The 22,157-nt window shown below is 43.5% G+C and overlaps 1 long non-coding RNA gene across 1 annotated transcript in view; it reads right to left on the bottom strand.

Moving 5' to 3' along the window:
• LOC133768496 (uncharacterized) overlaps window positions 1-22,157 on the bottom strand; it is a 65,079-nt gene continuing 42,922 nt past the window's right edge. Inside the window, exons 2-4 of the long non-coding RNA XR_009866981.1 lie at window positions 8,866-8,920; window positions 4,053-4,201; window positions 1-408 (exon numbers count right to left, since the gene is read on the bottom strand). This is a non-coding gene — a long non-coding RNA (uncharacterized LOC133768496). The remainder of the gene's footprint in view (window positions 409-4,052; window positions 4,202-8,865; window positions 8,921-22,157) is intronic.

The raw sequence follows: 22,157 nt of genomic DNA, 5'->3' as shown, positions 1-22,157 counted from the left end.
CCCCAACATGATGAATTCTTTCCTGCCTTTGGCATTACAGTAATTTCTCATAACTGAAATTCTCTATGGTTCTATTATTTGCCAGTGAGAAGAGTTGTTCTTGTTATGGTCAGATATCTATTTTTAGTTGAAGCAACATAGCCACAAAAACAGAATATCAGTCCCTCCTCCTCAAAAAGCTGTCCTCCAAAATTAATGGCTTTTATTTTCCTAAACATTTTCTACTCATCAAAATTATATCCACCTTATATAACTGAATAATTGATTGTAGATTTGAGGTGCAGTTGACCTTTGCCCTCTGGATCCAATGCCAAGTGATTTGAAACTCTTGTTTCTGGAGACCAGTGCCTTTTTCTTCTCATCTGTTTTTGAATCTCACATCTTATAGTTCCATTTAGAGATTCTGTTCTGTTCATGAAAAATAAGCCAGGATTATGTAGTGGAATTGGTTAATACTTGATATTTTCATCAGTACTTTGCAAACTTTTAGAAAGTTTATTTTTGTTCCTTCCTGCTCTGTATTTTTTTAAATATTCTGACTTGATTGAGTCTTCACTCGGTTGCATTATCATAACTATGGTATTGCTGGTAATCACATTATATTTTTCTGTTTAATTTGGAAGATAAGATTTCTGAAAAGGCATGAAAGGAACCCAGGTCTGAAAGATATGTTACACAGTGAGACTGTATTTTTGTGGCTTCTGCAATAGATTTAGACCAAGTCTGAAATAGTGCCATGTGTGGAAGGTGCTTAAAATTATGCTATTCCTCCAAGCCTTATCACACAAGGCTTATCACACACAACACTGGTTGTCCTTTAAAATAGGATGGAGTCTAGTGAAGTTCAGTCTAACCAAGTGGTTAACTCTGTACTATGGATGCTTTGTCCCATAGATTCTATTATTGTGTTTTAAGTCGGACTGTGTTTTCACTTCTCTCTGTTCTTTCTGCATAGTATTTTCCTGTTTTAGTGCGCTGATCTGGAGCACGGTTCATTTTCTTTCTTGACATAGCCTGAAATGGGTGACCTCATCTTACTGTTATATACAATATGTGTTCTCAATATTTCGGGATCTTTGCTCTCAGTTTTAACATTGTTAATTATGAACACTGAAAATAGGAATTTGTGAACTGTTTAAAGAGTTAAGGCTTATTTATATAATAAGCTTTTAGAGTCAGCCTTCAATTCAGATACTTAGTGGAGTGTTAAGTTGTATCTTTAAAATTATTATTTGAGAATATTTTTGGAGATATTTTAATTTTTATTTTTTGACCACTTGTTTTATATGTTAGAACTATACATTGCCTACCGTGTCTGAAGACTTGAGATTACAACCTTTTCAGAGATGGGGGATCCTCTTTTATTTTTTTCAGTTATGATCTTTTAAAATTGCACATAAGTTTGACCATCTTTGCTATTTTTAAGTGTACAGTTCAGTAAGGTTAAGTATAAACACATTGTTATTAAGCACATCTTAAAACCTTTTACTTTGCAAATCTGATACTCTGCACAATTCCCCCTTTTTGTTCCTGATAACTCCTTGAGAAGTGCCAGTCTACTGTGTTTCTATGAATCTGACTACTTTAGCTACTTCATACAGCTGGAATCAGACAGTATTTGTCTTTTGGTATCTGGCTTATTTCCCTTAGCATAATCCCTCAAGGTCCATCCTGCTGCTTGGGACAAGACTTTCTCCCTTTTGAAGGCGGAATGATGCTCCCTGTATTTTGTTGGTCCATTCACCTGTCAGTGGACTTTAGGGTTGCTTCTTTCTCTTAGCTACTATGAATAATGCTGCTGTGAATGTGGTGTGAAAATATCTATAACATTTTAATGCAGTACTTTCTTTAACCACTTTGTGTATTTGATCACAATGAATTTTTTTGTCAACTACTTTAAAGGGTTTTACAAGAATCCAACTATAGGTTTGTATATGTCTATATCATTGTTGCTGCTCCTAAGCTTAAAAAACTCTCTAATAAACTTTGTAATTCCTTATGTCTTTTTTGTGTGTACCTTTAAAAAATTATTATTATTATTATTTTGTTTAAGAAACTGAGACAGAGAGAAGGAACTCCCATTGCAAGGGCCCAAACTGGGCTAGGCCAAAGCCAGGAACTAGGCACACAATCCACATCTCCCACATGGGTGGCAGGGACTCCACTACTTGAGTCATCACCTGCTGTCTCCCAGGATGCACATTAGCTGGAATCTAGAGCAAAGCCAGCACTTGAACCCAGGTATTCCAATAGGGGATACAGGCATCCTAACTGGTGTCAGTCACCAGGCAAAGTGCCCACCCATTGTCTGCCTTTTTTATTCTGCTATTGCAATGTGGATTAATAGCCAAAAGGTAAAAATCCTTTTACTCTTCCTTCTGTCTCTATTTTTCTTCTATTACAATATTTTTAGAATTTTTTTAAAGATTTATTTATTTGAAGATCAAAGTCACAGAGAGGCAGAGGCAGAGAGAAAGAGATGTCTTCTATCCGCTGGTTCATTTCCCAAATGGCCACAATGGCCAGGGCTGTGCCAGGCCGAAGCAAAGAGCTTCATCCAGGTCTCCAAGGTGGGTGCAGGGGCCCATCTTAGGCCATCTTCCACTACTTTCCCAAGTGCATTAACAGAGCTGCATGAGAAGTGGCGCAGCTGGAACTGAAACCAGCACCTATTTGGGAGCCAGCACCATGGATGTCAGCTTAACTTGCTATGCCACAGCACCAGCCCCCTAAAATTTATTTAATGTACAAAAAAAAAAAAAAAAAAAAAAAAAAAAAAAAAAAAAAGATTGCCTGGGAAAACCTTTGATTCATTAGTCCAAGTTTTATTTGTTCATTTAAGTGTCTCATATGATTATCAGGTAGAAACAGCAATTTAAATTTAATATTTCCATTTTTACCATTCCCTGTGGCCATCAACCACTGGATACAATCTAAGCATATTGTATTTTTTATGACTTCCCTGACAGAAAAGACATATTGACACCAAGACAGACATTAACATGCAGCAGCTCTCCTTGCATGAATTAGTTGAATCAAAATTATTTATTTGAACCTTTCTAGGTTTACCTACGTTATTGGGAACATTTTATAGCAACTCCAAAAATGGCTCTGTAAACTAAATACTGGTTAAAGAGAATGTAGCCTTTCTTGAACAGAGCTTTTAAGTACATAATCTACTTCTTTACAGAACAGCTTTTGAGGCAAGAAATAAATATAAGAGAAAATTTTATAACTTGGCCTTTGGGATTTTCTAATTAGAAGTGTGAAATGCAGCAGACTCATAGAATGGCAGATGTCCTAAACAGCACTCTGGCCTCAGAATCAGCCCTTAAGGCATTCGGATCTGGCTAAAAAGCTCATGAGAGTATTTCAGGCATGGAAAGCCAAGACACTCTGGCAAAAAAAAAAAAAAAAGAAGACCTAAATGAAAGATCTCTGTGAGTGAGATCCCAGCAGAAAGAACGGGCCATCAAAGAAGGAGGTACCTTTCTCTGAAGGGAGGAGAGAACTTCCACTTTGACTATGGCCTTGTCTAAATAAGAGCGGAGTTGGTGAACTCAAGAGGCTTCCATAGCCTTGGCAACTCATAACAAGAGGCTCGGGTGATTACTGACGTCATAAATAAGAGTGTCAATTGTTAAATCAACAACAGGAGTCACTGTGCACTTGCTCTCCATGTAGGATCTCTCTCCTTAATGTGTTGTACTATGTGAATTAATGGTATAACTAGAACTCAAACAGTACTTTATACTTTGTGTTTCTGTGTAGGTGCAAACTGTTGAAATCTTTACTTAGTATACACTAAATTGATCTTCTGTATATAAAGATAATTGAAAATGAATCGATGTGAATGGGATGGGAGAGGGAGTGGGAGATGGGATGGTTGCAGGTGGGAGGGAGGTTACGGGGGGAGAGGAAAGCCACTATAATCCAAAAGTTGTACTTTGGAAATTTATATTTATTAAATAAATATTTTTTAAAAAGTGTGAGATGAGGCAAGAGGTGTATAATTTACCAAACTCCAAAACTGTTGAATAGGGTATACTCACATGGTTATCACTCCTTGTCTTTGCAATTTCTTTTTGAAGGTTTTCAGCAGATGGGATATAACCGTTGATGTTGGCAGTAACTAATTTTGCCTTAATGTACATTTATAAAAGTCAATAGAACAGTTTCAGAATCTGGTCATAAAGTAGCCCTGTTGATATGAAGGGAGATCGTCAAAAGTGTTCAGATGTTTATGTCCCTAGAACTTGAATCTGTTTAAAGAAAATGGGCTCTCACTCAGCCGCACATGCAGAAATAGTAGCCTAATTCTAGAAAACATGGTTGTTCTTGTAAGTTGTGTACATTTCTTTTCACAGCTACCTTCTAGGAGACAGGATAGAGCCCTTGAACTTGGAAGTCAGTAGACTCAAATACTAAACAAAACTACTCCAAAACTCAGGCAAATCATTTAATCATAGCAGGCCACAGTTTCTTCTGTAGGGAAAACATTAATTATGATTTATGAATTGGACTACACCTCTTCTATTTCTAAAATTCTTTGTATTTCTTAATGAAGAGAAATACTGTATTATTTAAAGTTGAATTTTTCATTCCATTCTAAAATGCAAGAAAGGACTTATTTTGTGGAATAGTGAAGAATTTGAGAATATTCAACTTGTGGAGGTTGAAAAGAAAGGGAAAGGACGCAGTTTTAAAGGATAGGGAGGGCGGAGTGCAGGGTGAATGGTTCCAGCACAGAACTGAATACTGCTGAGAACAAAGTGCACCTCGCGTCTTCAAGCACTGACTGCTGGAAACAGCAACACGAGTATTTAAAGGGGAAGTATTTGAGTTCAAAAGAGACAATAGTTCCTTAGGATTTACATTATTCCTTTCCCCCTTAAATGGCTTGATCTTTTCATCATGAAGGGATGGCCCATCAAGAACTTACTGAATGTCACCGGCGCCACAGCTCAATAGGCGGATTGTGCGGTGGGCCGGCCACAGTGCACTGGCCGTGGCAGCCACTGGGGTGTGAACCAACGGCAAAGGAAGACCTTTCTCTCTATCTCTCTCTCTCACTGTCTACTCTGCCTGTCAAAAATTAAAAAAAAAAAAACTTACTGAATGTCAATAGAGTATTCTAATTCATCTTCATTTCTACAACAAGAGAATATTTTGGTCTAGAACCACCCATATAGGCAGCCCTGTCTGGAATACAGTTGTATATGGTTCCTTGATCTGTCTTTGGCTTTATTCTTCAGCATCCGTGTCACTATTGACCATGAAGCCATTTATCTTGCTTGAACTTAGAAGATTAAGCTATGATTCATGGGTAATCATGGCTAATGATAAGTTATAATACAAAAGAGATGTACATAGTGTGTAAGAGCTGAAGAATGTAAATGATTATTTCTAAACAGCTACATAAGGATGACTTCTAGCCAATTCTTTCCCCAAAATGAACGTGAAATACTTGTGTAACAGTAAAAACAAAGTGTAATTTTATTTTTTAATGTTAAAAGAATTTTTTATTTGAAAAGCAGAGGAAACCGACTGAGACAGAGATTGCCGATCCACTGGTTCACCCCTGAAATGCCCACAACAGGCAGGGGTGGGCCAGGCTGAAGCCAGGAGTGCAGAACTCAATCTGGGTCTCTCATGAGGATGGCAGGGACCCACCTACTTGAGCATGACCTGCTGCCACCCAGAGCATGCGTTAGCAGGAAGCTGGAATTGGAAGGGAAGCCAGGACTCAAACCCAGGCACTGTGATGTGTGATATGAACATAATAATATTCTCTTCCTCCCTCCCTCCCCTTCCTCTGCTCCACCCTCCTTCCATCTCCCTTTCTGTCTTTTTATCATTTTTGAGATAACAGGTTACTTCACTCAACATCGTGTCTTCCAGTTGCATCCATTTTCCAGCTCTTCCACTTCTGATGCAGCTTCCTGCTAATGTGCACCCAAGGAGGCAGCAGATGATGGCTCAAGTACTTCACTCATGTGGGAGACCAAGGTGGAGTTCTGGAGGCTCCTGGCTTCAGCCTGGCCCAGCCCTAGCTGTTGTGGGCACCTGGAGTGTGTGTGTGTGTGTGTGTGTAAGAGAGAGAGCGAGAGAGAGAGAGAGAGAAAGAAAGAGAGAGAGAGAGCCTCTGCTTTTTAAATAAATGCAAAGAAAAGGAACTGCAAAGGAGACTGAACAAGGAGCAGTCACTGACAGAAGTTGTGTACTGGAGCCTGCGCTGTGGTGTAGCAGGTAAAGCTGCCACCTGTCCTGCCGGCATCCCATATGGGCACTGGTTCGAGTCCCTGCTGCTCCACTTCCGATCCAGCTCTGTGCTATGGCCTGGGAAAGCAGTAGAAAATGGCCCCAGTCCTTGGGCCCCTGCACCTGTATGGGAGACCCAGAAGAAGCTCCTGGCTCCTGGCTTCGGATCAGCCCAGCTCCAGCCATTGCAGCCATTTGGGGAGTGAACCAGTGGATGGAAGACTCTCTCTCTCTCTCTCTCTCTCTCTCTCTCTCTCTCTCTTTCTCTCTCTCTGCCTACCTGTAACTCTGCCTTTCAAATAAATAAATAAATAAGTCTTAAAAAAAAAAAAAAGAAGAAGAAGTTGTGTCCTACAAACTGAATGAAGAAAGTATTTTATACAAGAGGAAGTGATTAACATGTTGAACAGCCTAATGTCTTTGATGTAGACTTTATCAGGCCTCGGGGTCCCTCCTTTTGCCTCCTCCGTCTTCACCATGGTGATGACAAGCCAGCTCAGTAGCAAGGATTAGCTCATTAAAGGAAGGAAGTGGTACAGTCGTCCAGCTGTTCCTGAAGAGCTCCAGATTGCAAGACTCAGAATCCAATTATCATCTCTACGGCTAAAATCCCACTGCTAGACTCTACTTAAGATATTTTGCAGGAACTTGAAGCCTTGATTAAACAAAGTAGCAATTAATCCACCCGTAGATCCCAGATGGGCCAGAGCCCACTTTGCCATCACAGCATCTTCAGAAGCACATGCCAGCCTCCTGTTGCTGACTGATCCAAGGAAGGCCACAAGCATTGTGGACCAACCAGAGGCCAGCACACGAGCTGATCATGCACTGCTGTACCCCTACTTTAATCTGTAAGATTCACTGACATCAGTCCCTCAAGGAATCTAGGAATTGAGTGATAACTGCCTAACTACTTGCTCTGTACATTGGAAATAAATTCTTATTTTCTTCTACAACCTGGTGTTGATTAATTGGCTTCCTGTACATCAGGTAGGCTGATCCAGTTTGGGGGGCTCTATAGCACTTACTCCAACCACTTTTGGGTGGAGCTCTTTTAGAACATTACTAGAAGGTCGAGAAAAATGAGGCCATTTCTGTATCTTCTTTGGCCTCTGTGGTCACCTCCCAGGGCTCCAGCTCTCATTCTTAGAGGATAATTGTTCCTACTTTATGAGGCCATCAACAATTACCAGTGAAGACTACACATAATAGTCTTTATTGTTACAGTAAATGGTTCTTTTTTGACACCCTGTCTTGTTCTAACATGCTGACTCCATAGTTCTCCAGCAAACCAGGTGCTCCCAGGCACAGCCACCTGTGAAATGAATGATTCCCATTTATAGATACTTGGCTTACAGGTCTGGAATGATAATAGATGGTATTAAGACATGTCAAGTGCTTGCAACAATATTGGCTGCTATTTTATTTTAATGGAAAGTTTTGCCTGATGTTTAGTGGTGATGTTCTCCTTGGGGCCACTTCCTGGACCCAGAGTTTGTAATCACCAGCTTACCAACCTCAGCCTTCAGAAGTAAGTACCTGTAGATTCTCCCTGGACAAATCAATGGATCGTTTTGTTCACGCTGCTTGGGTTGCTGACATGAGAGCCCGTGCTATCTGAGAGCACAGTGCACTGCAGAAGTTCTGCTTGGCTTTCACTTGCTGGCCAAGAAACAGAACATGGTGCTCCTGTGAGCCTCCCCAGCTAGCAAAGTAAAGATACTTCCAGTGGAGTAACTGTCCAGGCTTGATTGCTTTCGTCCTAATAGGCCACAGTTCAGGGAAGAGTGTACGGCAGAGTCATTTAGTCTGGTTTTACCCTGTCATCTGGCTTTCCTTTATTTTTTTTTTAAGGTTTATACTTCTTTATTATTTAGTACATATCCCAAGATACCCTAGGAATGCATATATTTTGAAAATATAACAAATTTTATAAAGAATAAATGGTTCAAAAAGAGCTAAACAAGATACCATTTTAAAATATTTTGTTAAGAATAAATGGCAACAAATAGAAAAAGTAATTCAACACACATGCATTGAATTTTTTTTTTGAAAGTCAAAGCAATAGACAGAGACACAGAGAGAGGCAGAGAGAAAAAAGGTCTCCTCTGCTGATTTACTCCCCAGGTAGGCTGGCACTAGAGCCAAAAGCCAAAAATGCAATGCGGGTCTCCCACGTAAGGGACAGGAACCCAATCACCTGGGCCATCACTGCTGCCACCCTGGGCCTGCATCAGCAGGAAGCTGGAGTTAGGAGCCAGAGCCGGGACCAGAACCCTTGCTCTCCAAGGTGAGACAGGAACCTCTCAGCTGGGCTTTTAACTGCTAGTCTAGAAAGTTGGCCGCATTGAGTGTTCTTTGTACGAGACCCAGTTGCTCTGCAAGATAAGTATTGCGGTGAGCAAAGTGGCTCTGGCTAGCTCAAGAGCGCCAGAAAAAGCAATAGGCGAGGCCCTCCAAAGAGCTTCTTTGACTTCAGATTAAGCATTTGTTCCACATATTTCGTCAGTTTTCTGATCTTTTCCCTGCATAGGTCACCACATACAATAACACCCAGCCACACAAGCTTGCCCACGTACGGACACACACAGCCATCCTACTTACCACTTCAAGCAGGTTTACAATCCCCCAGTCTGCATTGAGTTTAATCATGGGAACCCTGAAAGAAGGAAATCCAATGGGCAATTAACTCCTCTGTGCATTGCTCACTCACCCATTAAAAATGTTGATCTCATTTCTTTGGAGTCGTCTCTGCACCCGTGTCCTCGGTGTTTAAATCCCCATTACGCATCAGGCTGAGGTGAGGAGCTTTTTGCAAAAGCGCTGTGTAAGCTGAAAAGGTTTTCCTGTTATCCCGTGGAGGGGTCCAGTCCCCCACACTTTATCTAGTTGACTGTGGTGAGAGGTTAAATGTTTAAACCACATCAGTGATTCCATTGTTCCAGGAGTTGAACTGAATGCAATGGAAAGATGTTTCCAAGCAATTGAAATCAAGCAAACAGTCCCTGATTAGGTCTCTCCAGCTAAGTAGATTAGCCTGTAAGGGCCAAATATTGACCTAATGATGAAGGGAAAGCAAGAGATTCTGACTCCTTCTAAAGAATTGACCACTGACCCTCAGTGAAGTTTCCCAAGTCTCTTCCAGAGAGCAACTCTTTCAGTCTCAGATGGTAAAAGGGGTGGGTGTTAGCAGAGTAAGTGTGGCCCTTCAATACTTCCTCCCAGAGATCCTAAAAAGTCTCATTTACATAAAAACCAAGCGGAGATTATTCTCCCACCCTATCTGCCCGTGCACTGCACCCCAACAGTGCCAACACTTTATGGTCACCATTTTTTGGACCATGAGTCAGAACACCTGGATTCCTATCTCAGCTCCACTCCTCAACTACCTGAGAATAAAACCTCAGTTCCCTTATATTTAAAATGGGAGCAGCAATGTCATCTCATGCAATTGTTGCCAGAGTTCAAGGAATTGGCTAGTGAAAAATATGATTCTCAGAAGATACTCTTTTCCATTTGTTCTCAAATATCTATCTTTTTGTTTGGAAGTTCCTGTATTGTAGAAAGACCCAGGCCTTGCCAAAAGCTGAGACAGAAACCAGGTTGATAACATGGAAGGGACAAAAGAAAACACTGTTGGAAGTAGTGGTGAGTGTTGATTATCCAGCAAAGAATTGTTATTGAAAGTCTACTTTTCTTGGGGCTGGTGCTGTGGCATAGTGGGTAAAGTCACCGCCTGCAGTGCTGGCATCCCATATGGGCGCCGGTTTGAGTCCTGACTGCTCCACTTCCGATCCAGCTCTCTGCTGTGGCCTGGAAAAGCAGTAGAAGATGGTCCAAGTCCTTGGGACCCTGCACTCATGTGGGAGACCTAGAAGAAGCTCCTGGCTTCGGATTGTTGGAGCTCCGGCCATTGTGGCCATCTGGGGACTGAACCAGTGAATGGAAGACCTGACCTCTCTCTCTCTCTCTCTCTGTAACTCTGACTTTCAAATAAATATTAAAAAAAAAAAAAAGGAGAAAAAAAATCTACTTTTCCCCACCAAGACACTAGGATGCAGCGATGAACAAAATGGACAAAGGCCCTGCCCTCAGTGGGGAGATCCAAAAATAAACCTGTAGATGTATAATACGGCAAGTGGTAATGAGCGTCGTGAGCCAAATACAGCAGAATAAGAGACGGAGGTCGAAAAGGGTTGGTCTTCTGGATAGAACAGAAGGAGAAGGCTGCAAAGGGGGTGACCTTTGTCTAGAAACATGATAATATGCGAGAATAAACCGTGCAATGCTCTGGGGAAGAACAACCGGAAGGGGGCACACCATGTGAAAATGGCTCCTAAAGGGAACAGCAAGGAAGCCATGGAGACCAGAGCTGAACGGACCAGCAGAAGAGAAGTAGCCAGAGCCACCTTACAGGAAGTTTTGTGGCTCAGAGAAAGGATGTGCTATTTTATTTCAAGGGTTATGAGCGCCCATTGGAAGGTTTTGTGCAGAAGGGTGCTGGTTTTTTATTTATGTTTTATAAAGATTCACTGCTTGCTAGTGGAAAAAAATAGTACTGAGGACAAGGGCAGACACAGAAATACACGTCAGGGGGATATTTTGAAGAGATGATTCTGGGTAAAGCTGTCGCCTGCACTGCCCGCATCCCATATGGGTTTGGGTTCAAGTACCGGCTGCTCCACTTCCAATCCAGCTCTCTGCTGTGGCCTGAGAAAGCAGTTGAAGATGGCCCAAGGCCTTGTGCCCCTGCACCCGCGTGGGAGACCCAAGGGAGCTCCTGGCTCCTGGCTTCGGATCAGCACAGCTCCAGCTGTTGTGGCCATCTAGGAGGTGAACCAACAGACGGAAGACCTCTCTCTCTCTCTTTCTCTGTCTCCTTCTCTCTTTGCCCCTGCCTCTCGTAACTTTGCCTTCAAATTAATAAATAATTTAAAAAAAAAAAAAAGGACTCCTGGAGGTAGTGAGATTGTAGGAAGGTTCAGATTCTGGGTATATTAGAAAGGCGGAGGCTACAGGATAGACATACTAACTGCACATAGGGGCTGAAAAAGAAAGCTGTCAAGGCTGGCGCCGTGGCTCACTAGACTAATCCTCCGCCTGCAGCGCCAGCACCCCAGATTCTAGTCCCGGTCAGGGCGCTGGTTCTGTCCCGGTTGCTCCTCTTCCAGTACAGCTCTCTGCTGTGGCTTGGGAGGGCAGTGGAGGATGGCCCAAGTGCTTGGGCCCTGCACCCCATGGGAGACCAGGGGAAGCACCTGGCTCCTGGCTTCGGATCAGTGCAGTGTGGCGACCATTGGAGGGTGAACCAACGGAAGGAAGACCTTTGTCTCTGTCTCTCTCTCTCACTGGCTAACTCTGCCTGTCAAAAAAAAAAAAAAAAAGACATATTTAAGAATTTTTTTGTGTGTAAATAAATGGTGAGGATCATTTCCCAAAATGAGGAAGCTGGAAGGAGGAACGAATTTTGGGAGTCAATGTGGTTGAGACCAAGCATTCTGTTTTGAAAGTTAAATCAAGATGCCTAGTAAGTGTCCAAGCAAGATGTTGAACAATCATTTGGAATTAAGAAAAACCTAGAGTTCAAGAGAATCTTGCACAATATGGTTCTTGTGTGGGAGGCATCAGCTACTGATGAGTTTTAAAATCACAGGACAGGAAGAGGCTGTCAGAGCAAATATAGATACAAGAGAAAACAGACTGGAGATGAGCTACCCTAATTTCCCCTTAGAGGCGAGTGAAATGGCAAAAATCACTTCAGCATGAAGTCTAGGCTCCACCCAAAAGTACTTCCTGAGAATCTCTAGGAGAGCCTGCTATAGTTTAAAGAGAGCTGCAGGTGGAAGCCAGGTGTGTGCACTATTGGCCCAGGAAGAGATAAGGTGAAGGGATTGGGGTCAGGCAGTATTTTTAAGAAAGTAGACCACAGCCTTAATAGAGCTCATGGGCCATTTAACTCTCCACTTCTACACACACACACCAACCATCCCCACAAGTTTTATCAGAACCACTAGTCAAATCTTAAAGCCTGAGTTCCACATTCATATGTGAGTATAACTCCTACCCCTTCAAAATAAAAACCTAGGCAACATGTTTTGATTTTCCGATAGCCGTATCATTTTTGTCATTTGAATATACATTTCTCATTTGAGCCTACATTCATATCAACCCTGTGAGCAGCAGGTGAGGCTGGCCTTTACTTAAGTGACATCTAGGTAGGTCCAGGCCCCACTGGCGTGCTAACTCATTGCATCCTCAGAATATCTCAACAGGGAGGTGGGTAAGGAAACTGAGGCAAGCCACCAAAAGAAGTGGTAGATCTGGGATTCAAACCCAAGTTTCTGATTTGAAAGCCTATGCCTTTTCTTCACCAACTATAATAATGTGGGGGGACAAATGATTGGCTCTGTGGTTAAGATACCACTTGGGACGCCCATGTCCCATATTGAAATGCCTGGCGTCATGACCCAGCTCCGCTCCAGTTCCAGCTTCCTGCGAATGCACGTCCTGGAGGTAGCAGGTGATGGCTGAAGCTCTCGAGTCCCTTCCACCCACACGAGAGACCCAGACTGAGCTGCCTGGCTCCTGGCTTCAGCCTGGTCCAACTGTTGCTGGCATTTGCGAGTGAATCAGCAGATGGAAGATCTTTGTCTTTGCCTTTCAATAAAGATGAAAAAAAAAAAAAGTGATATAATCACCAATCTGCCTTTTTTTCTTTAGTTGGTTACTAAACAAGGTTGGCTTTGAAAGCACAGAACCATTACAGCCTTCGGAGAAAGGATAGGAACAGCTGTGCATTTATCTGATTTTGAACTACCTATTTGTGACACCAATCAACTAAATGTTCACATGTCCTTAGCAGGGACTGGTTTTGCTCCCAGTATCTTTTGTCATAAAGATTTTACCAGGGCTGACGCTGTGGTGCAGCGGGTTAATGCCCTGGCCCGAAGCGCTGGCATCCCATATGGATGCTCTTTCTAATCCCGGCTGCTCCTCTTCTGATCCAGCTCTCTGCTATGACCTGGGAAAGCAGTAGAAGATGGCCCAAGTGCTTGGGCCCCTGCATTTGAGTGGGAGACCGGGAAGAAGCTCCTGGCTCCTGGCTTTGGATTGGCACAGCTCCAGCCGTTGCGGCCATCTGGGGAGTGAACCATTGGATGGAAGACCTCTCTCTCTCTCTGCCTCTCCTCTCTCTGTGTAACTCTGACTTTCAAATAAATGAATAAATCTTAAAAAAAAATTACCTTGGGTTGCAAGTAGAATATATGTAAGCAATGGCTCAAATATGCCTCAAAAAGCAGAAATTGGAAATGGAACAATAGGGTGACCGGCCACCCCTGGTCCTAGGTTTGACTGTAGGATTTGATGAGAGAAGCTACAAAGTTTATCCACATGAAGTTTCATTTCCCTTCTCTCTATGACTATCCACTCCCCTTTCACACTATGACTTTTTCCTAAAGTTCAGTGCTGCAGAATATGTCTTAGCAGTAGCCTGGGTCACCAGTTCTGAAACGTGCTTTGTTAAGCACGCACACTCTTGACTTGCAGTACAGCCCTGGGAGAAGCCAAGGGCAGCTTGACCCAAGGAGCCCCTCGTGGAGGAGAACTTGCATTCCAGCTCCTCAGAGTCACCCAGATGTGCCCAAACCAGCGGCTTCCAGTGTTTGCACTGCTTTTTCCCTGCACTAGATTCGCATACTTAGTTAACTCATGTTAATTTAATGTTCCATTTTTAACAGATGCAATGTGCTTTGTAGATACTTAGAGTTAACTTCAAAGGTGCTGAAGTGGTGTTCAAGGAGGTGCTAGACTTGGAAAGAAAACAGAAGAAAAACTTCAGTTATTATTTTCTAATAATTTGTTGGTTTTCTTCAAACTTTCTATTCTTTTCTTAAACTCCATGCAGTGTCTTTTTTCCTTAGCGGCGAAGAAGGAGCCCATAAAAATAGCTCTAAGTGGCTATGCCTCTGTGGCCTGCCCTTCTATGATGGCTCCTCCTGGAGAAGGTGTTCAGCGTGAAGCTGCTGTTTGGCTGTGATGCACATCCTGCTTGCGTTACCTCTTCCTGTCCCGTGCCTCACTTCCTCAATTCTCCTGCTCACTCTACATTACCAGGAAGGGAAAAATGGTGCAAAAGATAAGTTACTTGAAGAAGAATTTCATGAATTTCGCCAGTAAAAGCTTGAATGGAAGGCTCACGAAGATATCCCCTTTGGAAGCATCACAGAAAGGAAGCAAACTTCCCAGGTCACCGGGGGTCCCAGCAGCCGGTCCTTCCCATCCCTGTGACACCATAGAGTTTGTATGTGCACAAAGGAAAACTTTTTCACAACTATAGCTCATGGCTGTGTCTATGGTTTTTCAGGGCGTTTTGCTCATTGGACATGTGGATCAAGTTAGGCCGATCAGACTTTATCTCGAACGAGCTACATCTGGAAGCTGACTCGCTGGGGTGGACAGCACTGTGTTATCTGTGGGCATTGTGCTGGGAAGGGGGCCCAGAGGATCTACTGTGGACATGCTGGGGGCTACCCTGCCCCCATCTCTCCTGGGGCTTTATTAATGAGCTCATGATGTCTGTCTCTGCCTCTGTCAACTGTCTGAAATCCTTTTGCAACCAAAGATCCTTAACTGATTAAGAAATAAAATGTAGGCTTTCATGCAAATAAAACCAAATTAAGGACTCAATAGGCTAATCCTCTGCCTTGTGGCACCTGCACACCGGGTTCTAGTCCCGGTTGGGGCACCGGATTCTGTCCTGGTTGCCCCTCTTCCAGGCCAGCTCTCTGCTGTGGCCCGGGAGTGCAGTGGAGGATGGCCCAAGTCCTTGGGCCCTGCACCCCACGGAAGACCAGGAGAAGCACCTGGCTCCTGCCTTCGGATCAGTGCAGTGCGCCGGCCGCAGTGCACCAGCCGCGGCGGCCATTGTAGGGGAAACCAACGGCAAAAGGAAGACCTTTCTCTCTGTCTCTCTCTCACTGTCCACTCTGCCTGTCAAAAAAAAAAAAAAAAAAAAAAAAAAGGACAAAACTAGGAAGAACATCAGTTTCATTGTCACTACTTCTTTATTGTTATTCAATGTATTTCTGGCTAGAAGGTAGTTAGACATCCCAAAGGAAGGAAGCTTTTGTGCTTTGGTGTAAAATAACTAATTCAGAAACACTTGGTAGCTGAACCAAACAGAGTTCTACTTTGTGTGCTGTTTGTAAAGCTCTACATGCAAATTGGTTCACATCCTCTACAGCAAAAGTAATTTTTATGACACACTCTTAATTGTCATCTCTGACTCCATCTCATCCTTCTTGGTGTGCTTGTAGGAGGCATTAGGAAAAAAGCCCTTTTTTCCGAACCTCCTTTTTAAAAAAGAGAGATACAATTCATAACTCAATTTTGAATTATTCAATTCAGTGATTTTTAGTATATTCACAAGACTGTGTAAGACTGATATCTACTTCCAAAGCATTCTCATTGCCCTAAAAGAAACCCCATATACAGTATCAGTCACTTCCTGTGTCCTCCTCACCTTAGCTTCTGGAAACCACTAATCTGCTCTCAGTATCTGTGGATGTGCTTCTTCTGAATATTTCATACATGGAATCATATCATATGTAGTCTGTTCTGTCTAGCTCTTCCATTTAACATAATTAAAAATATTTATTTATTTGAAAGGTAGAATGACAGAGATAAAGATCTTCCAACTGCTGGTTTACTCCCCAAATGTCCACAACAGCCGGAGCTGGGCCAATCCAAAACCAGGAGCCAAGAACTGCATCCAGATCTCCCAGGTAAGGGGCAGGGTCCCAAGCATTTGGGCTATCTTCTGCTGTCTTCCCAGGCCCATTAGCAGGGAGCTGGATTAGCAGTGGAGCAGCCAAGACTCAAATCGTTGCCCATATGAGGTGCCGGTGTTGAAGGTGGTAGCGTAATCCACCCGTGCCACAATGCCAGCCCCTATTTAACATAATTTTTAAAAACACTTTTTAAAATAAAATAACTGGAAAGACAGAGAAACCAGGGGAGAGAGACAGAGACAGACAGAGAGACACAAAAAAAGATCTCACCTGTAGTTCACTCCTCAAATGCCTACAATAGCTGTGACTGGACCAGGCCAAAGCCATGAGCCTAGAATTCAATCCAAGCTCCCACGTGAGCAGCAGAGCCAGTCACTTGAGCACCTGCCAGAGTGCATGTTAGCAGGGACCTGGAGTTGGGAGCACACCAAGGCATCAGATATGGGAGGCAGATGACCCAAGAGGTGGCTTAACTGTGCATCCAAACACTAGCAGCGCAATGATGAAAGTTCATCCAAAGGACTTCTAAAAAAATAACCCCAATCAGGATCTCATCGAATACAAAGTACATCTCAACAAAATGTAACTATACAGACGTAAGGGGGAAAGTTAAAAACTTATCTGTATATGTAAGGACTCAGTGGAATCATTTTTTCTTTAATAGCTAAGTTTTATTATTATTATACTTGATGACTCCTGGGTAAATTCATGAGAAGGAAAAAAGGAAAAGCTATCTTATAGGAAACAAGACCCAGAACCTTCTCAGCAGCATGCTGGGGTCACCTTTTTTCTGACTATCCTCTTTTTCCATATATTATTTTCATTTTATTGAAGCATCGATCACCCCCTATCATAGTATCTATTTGTTATTGTCTTTTGCTTCCTAGAATGTAAGCTCTGGAAGAACAGGGGATTTTTGTCTTCCTTGTGAATGACTGAATCCCCAGTGTCACAGAACAGTGTCCGAAGTGTGGAAGGCACTCAATGGAGCAGTGCTGTGTCGAGTCTGGCTGTGGCCATTTGGGAAGTGAACCAGCAGATAGAAGACATCTCTCTCTCTTTCTCTCTCTCCTTTCCTCTCTCGAGCTGTAACTCTCCCTTTCAAGTGAATGAATAAATCTTTTTTTTAAAAGTCTCGGCTGCTCCACTTCCAATCCAGCTCTCTGCTGTGGCCTGAGAAAGCAGTGGAAGATGGCCCAAGTCCTTGGACCCCTGCACCCCCATGGGAGACCCAGAGGAAGCTCCTGGCTCCTGGCTTCAGATCGGCACAGCACCGGCAGTTGCAACCAATTGGGGAGTGAACCAGAGGATGGAGGACCTCTCTCTCTCTCTCTCTCTCTCTCTCTGTGTAACTTTTTCAAATAAATAAATAAATCTTTTTTTAAAAAAAAGACCCAGTCACTAAATCTGTGGGGAATGAGTGTATAGACTGTTCACAGAGGACTAACAGCAGGCAATGTGAATGCCAACACCCCCGAGGGGGCTCCACCAGGAATGATCTCTTGACTCTCTCACCCTTCCTGACTATGAGCCAAAGAGCAGGCTTTCCTGTTTGTGCTTCATCCTCCCCATTTCTGATTCCAGCAAGGAGGTGAAATTCTAAACCCTAGGTTCTTTAATCCAACACAGGTTACACATTCTTATTAAAGGAATCCCAGCAGTTTAAAAAAATAAAACCTGGCTATTTTATTAGACAAATACTCACCAGGCCAGTATATCTGAGACAGACTTAAGGAAAAAGATTGGGGCCCACAATGTGGTGCATCAGTTTAAGCCGCCACCTGCAGAGCCAGAATCCCATATGTGTCCTGGTTTGAGTCCCGGATGCTCTACTTCTGATCCAGCTCCCTGTGAATGGCCTGGAAAAAACAGCAGAAGATGGCCCCAAGTCCTTGGGTCCCTGCACTCATGTGGAAGATCCAGAAGAAGCTCCTGGATCCTGGCTTCAGAATGGCCCAGCCCTGGCCATTGTGGCCATCTGGGGAGTGAACCAACAGACTGAAGATTTTCTCTCTCTCTCTCTCTCTCTCTCTCTCTCCCCTGCCCCCATTTCTGTAAAACTTTCAAATAAATAAATAAATCTTTTTTTTAAAAAAAAAGTTTGTTTACTTAAACTTTTAAGCTATGTTTGTACAAGAGGTTCATTCTTACTCACCAGGCTTGAAATAATTAAATTCATCACTGTTATTCTGTATCTCTAGATTCTAATTGGTACCTAAATTCATTTAGTTAGTTGTCTGGATATTTTGTCTGAACTTCTTCCCACAGGCTTGCATTTTCTTTTAAAGATTTATTTATTTGAAAAGCAGCCAGCTCTCTGCTGTGGCCCGGGAGTGCAGTGGAGGGTGGCCCAAGTGCTTGGGCCCTGCACCCCATGGGAGATCAGGAGAAGCACCTGGCTCCTGGCTTAGGATCAGTGCGGCCGCAGCGCGCCTGCCATAGCGGCCATTGGAGGGTGAACCAACGGAAGGAAGACATTTCTCTCTGTCTCTCTCTCTCTCACTGTCCACTCTGCCTGTCCAAAAAAAAGAAAAGCAGAGGAGTTACAGAGAGGCAGAGTCAAAGAGAGAGAGAGAGACAGAGACAGAGACAGAGAGAGAGAGAGAGAGAGTCTTCCATTCACTGATTCACTCCCTGGATGGCTGCAACAGCCAGAGCTGAACCAATCCAAAGCCAGGAGCCAAGAACTTCTTCCAGGTCTCCTACAGGGATGCAGGGGCCCAAGGACTTGGGCCATCTTCCACTGCTTTCCTAGGCCATAGCAGAGAGCTGGATCGGAAGTACAGCAGCCAGGTCTCCAACCGGCGTCCATATGGAATGCCGTTACTGCAAGCAACGGCTTTACCTGATATACCACAATGCTGGCCCAAGGTTTGCCATTCTTAAATTGCTTCTCCTTTTCTATTGTTTCACTTGTTTTTCTTTGCTATGAGAAACTATCTATAACTTAAAAGATGTCATTTTAACCACTTCTGAGTGCCTAGCTCAGTGGGATTAAGTGCATTCACGTTGTACTCAACCACCCACTCTCCATCTCCTGAACCCTGACATCACCCTGAACTGAAACTCCACACCCTAAAAATAACTTCCCATCCCCGGCCCCGTCTCAGTTCCTGGCAACAGCCGCCCTGTTTTTTCTCTATGCATGTGACTATGCTCAGTACCTTGCGTAACGGGAATCACACAGTATCTGTCCTTTTGCATCTGGCTTATTTCACTTGGCGTAATGTCTTCAAGTTTCGTCCATGTTGGAGCACATGTCAGAACGTCACTCCCTTTACAAACGGAGAAACATTCCATTGCACTATAGAGATACACCACATCGTGTTTCTTCCTTCTTTTGCTGACGGACAGTTGAGTTATAGCCACCTTTTGGCCTTGAATAGCACTAGGAAATAGCTGGGAAACACATATCTGAGGTCTTGCTTTCAGTTCCTTTGGGTATATGACCGTATGGAACTGCTGGATTCCATGATAATTCCATATTTCATATTTGTTAATTTGCACTTCTTTGAGAGAAAGAGAGTGAGCTTCCATATGCTGATTCGTTCTCCAAATGCCTACAACAGCCAGGGCCGGGCCAGGACTGGAGCCAGGACTGGAGCCAGGACATGGGATTCAACCAGGTTCCCCATATACGACCCAACGACTTGCGCCATCACCACTGCTTCCAAGGGCTGACATTGTAGGGAAGGGGGAGCCGGGAGCCGGGGCCAGGGAGCAAACTCCCGCACTCTGAAGTGGGACACGAATGTCTCAATCACTAGGCCGAATGCTCTCTGCTATGCTTAATTCTTTGAGGAATCGCCATGCTGTTTCCCATAGCAGGTGTACATTTGACATTCCCTGTCATTATTTTCGATGTACAATAGAAAGAGTATTTGGCTGGAAGTTGTCACGCCCACTCCCAGCATTGCCTGTTTAATTGTGTGTAAATTTCTTTCCTCAGACTCAAATTCCCCAAGCAGGAAGAGAGAAATGACCTTAAATTTGCTGGCCTCACTGAACTGTCGTAAGTGTGACTCACAAACAAAATGAAATACACAGAATACTTTATACATTAAAATAGTTGTTCAGTGCGTGTTGTTCTTAGTCATTTCTATTAAATTTGAGTCAAATCCAACTTTAAAGGAGAAAACTATGAAGTATCAGGAAGGAAAGAACTTTTAATGAAATGTATTATTCAACGAAGACATTGATGTAAAGGTCATTTTCCCCTAAAACCAGGTAACTGGGCCCCAGGTAAAGAATGTTCCTTTGAAGGGTTAAATTACAGCTGATTGGGAAGAGGCTGAGGGCGGGCAGGAGAGCGAGCGGAAGCTGCAGGGGCCGCTGGTCAGCTCTGCAGCTCGGCAGTGTTCACTGGAAGCATTTCGAATCGTGTTTGTGATCCTCTGTACGCACGTCATTCCTCGGACAATGTGACTTTTTCCTTTTAACTGATGATAACCGTTGCTGAAATGTGTCCAACAAATGTCTGTGTCTGAAGTTAAATCGCAAGCTTAGTTTTACTTCCAAAGATTAAACAGTGGTCTCTCGAGTAGGAAATGAAAGCTCCATGCTGGCTTTTGGAAAAAAAAAAATAAATAAATAAAAGCAGGGATGCCCTCTTTGATTTTTAGAACCTCGATATCACATTCGCTCTTGCATCACTCATTGACTGTATAAACGCTGATTCTGTAGCTCCTGTAAAGAAGGCAACCAAAGTAAGATGGGCAGGGTCCCTACCTTAACGTGACCAGTTCAGAACAGAGGTAAAATAAGGTTGCAGCCAGTGACAGACGTACCGTCACTACACGTCCCGAAGCTGCTGTACATAGGGCCATTCCCCTTACAGAGGTTTTTGCTTACTTTAAATGCATTTAGGTTTCTTCTGCTAACTCCTGCATCCATCCTAGCTAGTGTCCCGTTTTTAAGAATGCCGAAGGCCTCTGCTGTTTTTCTGAGGCTGAGCACTTGACAATTAAGTAGAAAAGGTGGGGCTGGAACTGAGGCATAGTAGGCTGTCTGCCTGTGGCACCATCATCCCATACAGGTGCCGGTTGGAGTCCTGGCTGCTCCACTTCTGATCCAGCTCTCTTCCATGGCCTGGGAAAGCTGTAGAAGATGGCCCAAGTCCTTGGGCCCCTGCACCCATGTGGGAAAACCTTGAAGAAGCTCCTGGCTCCTGGCTTTGGATTGGCGCAGCTCCGGCCATTGCAGCCTTCTGGGGAGTGAACCAGTGGATGGAAGACTTCACTCTCTCTCTCTGTGTTTCTGCCTCTCTGTAACTCTGCCTTTCAAATAAATAACTCTTCTAAAAAATAGCAATACCCAGCAATAAATGCTGTATTAAATAATAAATCATGGGATAGCCTTATAACGGAATATCAGTCAGCCACAGAAATGACGTTTCTGTAAGAGAAGGTAGTAACAGGGTTCGGAGGGCAGGGACGGACTCCGGACTTCAAGCTCAAGGGCTTCAGATTCTGGCCTCTGCTGCCCTTCTGTGTTGCTAAACATCTGTGAGAGTCTAAGGGAGAGAAGGCCTGGGCCGCAGGCAGCCGACCGGTCTCTGTTCCTAGCCCTGACTTGAGGTTCTTGGAAGTCAAGTGGAAACGCCCTGAGAAAACACTGCCGATGGAATGCGAACAGCAAACGCCTTTGTTATTAGTCCTTTCTCAAGTATAACAACCTCGCATTAAAAACCCAAATCCTTTATTATATCTAGTGAAATAAAAGACACATGTGCTAATGTGGCACATGTAAGATTGGGCCAAGTAAGATCAAATAGAACAAAAGAGAAAAAGAAATTTATTAAGTAATAAAATTTAAGTATTAAGAGCTGTAGTTTTTTAAATCGATAATTCTATTTTAGTCTTCCAACCTGATCAAAAAGAATGTGGGGGTGGGGCAGGTTAAGACACCACGTGTGATGCTGGCATCCCATATGAGCGCCGTTTCAAGTCCCAGCTGTTCTGCATACCATCCAGCTCCCTGCTAATGTGCCTGGGAAAGCAGTAGAAGATGGTGCAAGTCCTTGGGCCCCTGTACCTGCGTGGGAGACCTGGCTGAAGCTCTGGGCTCTCAGCTTCAGTATGGCCCTGCTCTGGCTGTTGCAGCCAT

Source organism: Lepus europaeus, chromosome 10 (genome assembly GCF_033115175.1).
Source record: "Lepus europaeus isolate LE1 chromosome 10, mLepTim1.pri, whole genome shotgun sequence".
Lineage (NCBI taxonomy): Eukaryota > Metazoa > Chordata > Mammalia > Lagomorpha > Leporidae > Lepus > Lepus europaeus.
Note: the sequence above shows the minus strand (reverse complement) of the source record. Positions and strands in the feature narration are given on the sequence as shown.